Here is a 6000-nt window from a genome sequence, read left to right as displayed (position 1 = left end):
ATAGTGGGTGTGTCAGGAGTGGTGGGGAGTGTGGGTGGATCAGTGGGTGCGTCAGGGGTTGGAGGTGTTGTGGGGTCAGTGCAGTGCAGTCTCTGTGCTCCAGTGATGTGTAGCTCCTCTCTTAGCTCCTCCAGCTGGCTCTGCAGGCTCCTTAGCTGGCTGTGCTGGGGTGTCCTGGTCAGCTCCTCCCTCGCTCTGCGCAGCTCCGTCCTCAGGGTTTGGCTCTGCTCCTCCAGGTCTCTCACTGCTGCTCTCAGCTCATGGATCTCAGCCTTGTGCTGCATCTTTAGTCTGTGCATCTCATCCCGGAGCTGATCGCACAAGGAGGTCTGGGCCAGGGTGCTCAAGGTCTGCTCCCTGAACTCCGCAAACTCCAGCTCCAGCACTGATAGGCATTCCTTTAGTGTTTTAATGTTGCTGGAGAGTTTTGGGGAGACAGGGGGGCAGTCTGTGGGAGATGGGGCACTGTCTGGCTCCGTGTGGCTGGGGGCAGACTGCAGGGTGGCCGGCTCTGGCTCTTGTTTCTCTACCTCAGTCTGCTGCTTTGAGGTGTGGAAGCCGAGAGCTAATTGGTCCAGGCTGCTCTCGCTGCCCTGCACCATGATGGTCCCGTTGTGGTATACATTAAAAGTGAGCATCACACTGTCTGTGTCTTTCTCTACCAGCACTGAGATCTGCCTGCCTCTGCTAATGCCCCTCTTGTTGTTATTGGGGTATGTCTGGCACAGGGTTTTGTGAAAGGCGCTGTAGAACAGTAGATTGTTCTTGACCCTGTTTTCTCCTTTACCGGTGTAGTCTAGGATGAGGGTCTCAGGAGATGCTCTCATCACAGCTTGTTTGTAGTCCTTCTTAGCCTGTGCAGAGCGAATGTCTTCAGGGTATCGGATTTCAAAAGGCAGCTCTGCAGTCAGACTGCTGTTCGATAGATTTCTATCAGTCTCAGTGGCAGTTGGGCTCTCTCCTACTGTCACTCTATTCAAATCGGAGCTCTGCATTTTCATTGGCTGAGTCAACTACTGAGAATGCTTATTTATTTTATTAATACATATTTTTTTGTTTAATTATTTGTCTCTTACCTCCAATTCTTGTCTTCAGCTTTTCTTTTCTGACTTTTCTTCCTGAACTGTCTCTCTGCTTTCTTCTTTTTGTGTTTCTCTTAAAATTATTATTTTTTGAATACTTTTTCTTCTGAATTTCTATTCCATGTCTTCTGTGTATGTTTATAGTGCTATATATTCATTTGTAAATCACAAATTAAATCCGCTTATGTATAAAAACAAATGTTTTTTAGGAGCTCATATTCCTCCTCTCTCTCTCTCTCTCTCTCTCTCTCTCTCTCTCTCTCTCTCTCTCTCAATTCATTTCATTTGTATTGTCAAAGCAATTGGACATACATACACATACATACATATACACTCACCTAAAGGATTATTAGGAACACCTGTTCAATTTCTCATTAATGCAATTATCTAATCAACCAATCACATGGCAGTTGCTTCAATGCATTTAGGGGTGTGGTCCTGGTCAAGACAATCTCCTGAATTCCAAACTGAATGTCTGAATGGGAATGAAAGGTGATTTAAGCAATTTTGAGCGTGGCATGGTTGTTGGTGCCAGACGGGCCGGTCTGAGTATTTCACAATCTGCTCAGTTACTGGGATTTTCACGCACAACCATTTCTAGGGTTTACAAAGAATGGTGTGAAAAGGGAAAAACATCCAGTATGCGGCAGTCCTGTGGGCGACAATGCCTTGTTGATGCTAGAGCTCAGAGGAGAATGGGCCGACTCGATTCAAGCTGATAGAAGAGCAACTTTGACTGAAATAACCACTCGCTACAACCGAGGTATGCAGCAAAGCATTTGTGATGCCACAACACGTACAACCTTGAGGCGGATGGGCTACAACAGCAGAAGACCCCACTGGGTACCACTCATCTCCACTACAAATAGGAAAAAGAGGTGAGACATTCAGATGGTAGAGTCAGAATTTGGCGTAAACAGAATGAGAACATGGATCCATCATGTCTTGTTACCACTGTGCAGGCTGGTGATGGTGGTGTAATGGTGTGGGGGATGTCTTCTTGGCACACTTTAGGCCCCTTAGTGCCAATTGGGCATCGTTTAAATGCTACGGCCTACCTGAGCATTGTTTCTGACCATGTCCATCCCTTTTTGACCACCATGTACCCATCCTCTGATGGCTACTTCCAGCAGGATAATGCACCATGTCACAAAGGTCGAATCATTTCAAATTGGTTTCTTGAACATGACAATGAGTTCACTGTACTAAACTGGCCCCCACAGTCACCAGATCTCAACCCAATAGAGCATCTTTGGGATGTGGTGGAACGGGAGCTTCGTGCCCTGGATGTGCATCCCACAAATCTCCATCAACTGCAAGATGCTATCCTATCAATATGGGCCAACATTTCAAAAGAATGCTTTCAGCACCTTGTTGAATCAATGCCACGTAGAATTAAAGCAGTTCTGAAGGCGAAAGGGGGTCAAACACAGTATTAGTATGGTGTTCCTAATAATCCTTTAGGTGAGTTCATCGTAGCTCTTAATACTCTCTTTCTGTCTGGAGGAGATATAATTGAAGTATTGTACACGTACCCGGCTACTTTCAACACCCTTTGCTGCACTGATATTTTTCCCTCCATTTTTTTTTTTTTTTTTTTTTTTTTTTTGGAAGTTCCGTCAATACCCACCAGCCTTTAAGAGACATCATGCAGCCAGGCTTTTTGGCTTGCAGCCACACCGTCCTGAACGCGCCCGATCTCGTCAGATCTCGGAAGCTAAACGGGGCAGGGCCTGGTCAGTACTTGGATGGGTGACCTCCTGGAAATACCAGTTGCAGCAAGCTCTTTCGTCTCCTGGGTAACATCATCGTAGCTCTTAGTACTCTCTTTCAGTATGGAGGAGATATTATTGAAGAATTCTACACGTACCCGGCTACTTTCAACACCCTTTGCTGCACTGATATTTTTCCCTCCATTTTTCTTTTTTCTTTTTTATTTTGCTGGAAGTTCCATCAATACCCTCCAGCCTTTAAGAGACATCATGCAGCCAGGCCTCTCGGCTTGTGGCCACACTGTCCTGAATGCGCCCGATCTCGTCAGATCTCGGAAGCTAAACGGGGCAGGGCCTGGTCAGTACTTGGATGGGAGACCTTCTAGAAATACCAGGTGCTGCAAGCTTTTTACGTCTCCTGGGTAACTTCATGGTAGCTCTTAATACTCTCTTTCTGTCTCCAGGAGATATAATTGAAGAATTGTACACGTACCCGGCTACTTTCAACACCCTTTGCTGCACTGGTATATTTCCCTCTATTTTTCTTTTTTTTTTTGCTGGCAGTTCCGTCAATACCCGCCAGCCTTTAAGAGACATCATGCAGCCAGGCATCTTGGCTTGCGCCCACACCATCCTGAACGCGCCCGATCTCGTCAGATCTCGGAAGCTAAACGGGACAGGGCCTGGTCAGTACTTGGATGGGAGACCTCCTAGAAATACCAGGTGCTGCAAGCTTTTTACGTCTCCTGGGTAACTTCATCGTAGCTCTTAATACTCTCTTTCTGTCTCCAGGAGATATAATTGAAGAATTGTACACGTACCCGGCTACTTTCAACACCCTTTCCTGCACTGATATTTTTCCCTCCATTTTTCTATTTTTTTTTTTTTTTTTTTGCTGGAAATTCCGTCAATACCCGCCAGCCTTTAAGAGACATCATGCAGCCAGGCATCTCGGCTTGCGGCCACACCGTCCTGAACGCGCCCGATCTCGTCAGATCTCGGAAGCTAAACGGGGCAGGACCTGGTCAGTACATGACTGTGAGACCTCCTGGAAATACCTGGTGCTGCAAGCTTTTACGTCTCCTGGGTAACTTTATCGTAGCTCTTAATACTCTCTATCTGTCTGGAGGAGATATAATTGAAGTATTGTACACGTACCCAGCTACTGTCAACACCATTTGCTGCACTGATATTTTTCCATCCATTTTTCTTTTTTTTTTTTTTTTTTGCTGGAAGTTCCGTCAATACCCGCCAACCTTTAAGAGACATCATGCAGCCAGGCCTTTCGGCTTGTGGCCACACCGTCCTGAATGCGCCCGATCTCGTTAGATCTCGGAAGCTAAACGGGGCAGGGCCTGGTCAGTACTTGGATGGGAGACCTCCTAGAAATACCATGTGCTGCAAGCTTTTTACGTCTCCTGGGTAACTTCATGGTAGCTCTTAATACTCTCTTTCTGTCTCCAGGAGATATAATTGAAGAATTGTACACGTACCCGGCTACTTTCAACACCCTTTGCTGCACTGGTATATTTCCCTCTATTTTTCTTTTTTTTTTTGCTGGCAGTTCCGTCAATACCCGCCAGCCTTTAAGAGACATCATGCAGCCAGGCATCTTGGCTTGCGCCCACACCATCCTGAACGCGCCCGATCTCGTCAGATCTCGGAAGCTAAACGGGACAGGGCCTGGTCAGTACTTGGATGGGAGACCTCCTGGAAATACCTAGTTCTGCAAGCTTTTACGTCTCCTGGGTAACTTTATCGTAGCTCTTAATACTCTCTCTCTGTCTGGAGGAGATATAATTGAAGTATTGTACACGTATCCAGCTACTGTCAGCACCCTTTGCTGCACTGATATTTTTCCATCCATTTTTCTTTTTTCTTTTTTTATTTTTTTTTTTTGCTGGAAGTTCCGTCAATACCCGGCAACCTTTAAGAGACATCATGCAGCCAGGCCTTTCGGCTTGTGGCCACACCGTCCTGAATGCGCCCGATCTCGTCAGATCTCGGAAGCTAAACGGGGCAGGGCCTGGTCAGTACTTGGATGGGAGACCTCCTAGAAATACCAGGTGCTGCAAGCTTTTTACGTCTCCTGGGTAACTTCATCGTAGCTCTTAATACTCTCTTTTTTTCTCCAGGAGATATAATTGAAGAATTGTAGACGTACCCGGCTACTTTCAACACCCTTTGCTGCACTGGTATATTTCCCTCTATTTTTCTTTTTTTTTTTTGCTGGCAGTTCCGTCAATACCCGCCAGCCTTTAAGAGACGTCATGCAGCCAGGCATCTTGGCTTGCGGCCACACCATCCTGAACGCGCCCGATCTCGTCAGATCTCGGAAGCTAACGGGGCAGGGCCTGGTCAGTACTTGGATGGGAGACCTCCTAGAAATACCAGGTGCTGCAAGCTTTTTACATCTCCTGGGTAACTTCATCATAGCTCTTAATACTCTCTTTCAGTCTGTAGGAGATATTATTGAAGAATTGTACACGTACCCGGCTACTTTCAAAACCCTTTGCTGCACTGATATTTTTCCCTACATTTTTCTTTTTTCTTTTTTTTTTTGCTGGAAGTTCCGTCAATACCCGCCAGCCTTAAAGAGACATCATGCAGGTGGGCCTCTCGGCTTGCGGCCACACCGTCCTGAATGCGCCCGATCTCGTCGGATCTCGGAAGCTAAACGGGGCAGGGCCTGGTCAGTAGTTGGATGGGAGACCTCCTAGAAATACCAGGTGCTGCAAGCCTTTTACGTCTCCTGGGTAACTTCATCGTAGCTCTTAATACTCTCTTTCTGTCTGGAGGAGATATAATTGAAGAATTGTACACGTACTAGGCTACTTTCAACACCCTTTGCTGCACTGATATTTTTCCCTCCATTTTTCTTTTTATTTTATTTTTTTGCTGGAAGTTCCGTCAATACCCGCCAGCCTTTAGGAGACATCATGCAGCCAGGCCTTTCGGCTTGTGGCCACACCGTCCTGAATGCGCCCGATCTCGTCAGATCTCGGAAGCTAAACGGGGCAGGGCCTGGTCAGTACTTGGATGAGAGACCTCCTAGAAATACCAGGTGCTGCAAGCTTTTTACGTCTCCTGGGTAACTTCATCGTAGCTCTTAATACTCTCTTTCTGTCTCCAGGAGATATAATTGAAGTATTGTACACGTACCCGGCTACTTTCAACACCCTTTGCTGCAATGGTATATTTCCCTC

At 46.5% G+C, this 6000-nt stretch overlaps 4 non-coding genes and 6 pseudogenes across 4 annotated transcripts; all 10 read left to right on the top strand.

Moving 5' to 3' along the window:
- The first annotated feature begins 2748 nt into the window (after positions 1 to 2748).
- On the top strand, positions 2749 to 2867 carry LOC136731777 (uncharacterized; annotated as a pseudogene).
- A 215-nt stretch (positions 2868 to 3082) lies between these two features.
- On the top strand, positions 3083 to 3201 carry LOC136731690 (5S ribosomal RNA). The gene has a single exon (XR_010809678.1). It is a non-coding gene; the product is annotated as a 5S ribosomal RNA (ribosomal RNA).
- A 209-nt stretch (positions 3202 to 3410) lies between these two features.
- LOC136731624 (5S ribosomal RNA) lies at positions 3411 to 3529 on the top strand. The gene has a single exon (XR_010809616.1). It is a non-coding gene; the product is annotated as a 5S ribosomal RNA (ribosomal RNA).
- Positions 3530 to 3748: 219 nt separating this feature from the next.
- On the top strand, positions 3749 to 3867 carry LOC136732055 (uncharacterized; annotated as a pseudogene).
- A 215-nt stretch (positions 3868 to 4082) lies between these two features.
- LOC136731789 (uncharacterized) lies at positions 4083 to 4201 on the top strand (annotated as a pseudogene).
- A 209-nt stretch (positions 4202 to 4410) lies between these two features.
- Positions 4411 to 4529, top strand: LOC136731922 (uncharacterized; annotated as a pseudogene).
- Positions 4530 to 4753: 224 nt separating this feature from the next.
- On the top strand, positions 4754 to 4872 carry LOC136731419 (5S ribosomal RNA). The gene has a single exon (XR_010809544.1). It is a non-coding gene; the product is annotated as a 5S ribosomal RNA (ribosomal RNA).
- Positions 4873 to 5082: 210 nt separating this feature from the next.
- Positions 5083 to 5200, top strand: LOC136731732 (uncharacterized; annotated as a pseudogene).
- A 216-nt stretch (positions 5201 to 5416) lies between these two features.
- On the top strand, positions 5417 to 5535 carry LOC136731609 (5S ribosomal RNA). Its single transcript, XR_010809602.1, has one exon. It is a non-coding gene; the product is annotated as a 5S ribosomal RNA (ribosomal RNA).
- A 216-nt stretch (positions 5536 to 5751) lies between these two features.
- Positions 5752 to 5870, top strand: LOC136731739 (uncharacterized; annotated as a pseudogene).
- The last annotated feature ends 130 nt before the right edge of the window (positions 5871 to 6000 follow it).

This window comes from Amia ocellicauda, unplaced genomic scaffold (genome assembly GCF_036373705.1).
Source record: "Amia ocellicauda isolate fAmiCal2 unplaced genomic scaffold, fAmiCal2.hap1 HAP1_SCAFFOLD_33, whole genome shotgun sequence".
Taxonomy (NCBI): Eukaryota; Metazoa; Chordata; class Actinopteri; order Amiiformes; family Amiidae; genus Amia; species Amia ocellicauda.
Note: the sequence above shows the minus strand (reverse complement) of the source record. Positions and strands in the feature narration are given on the sequence as shown.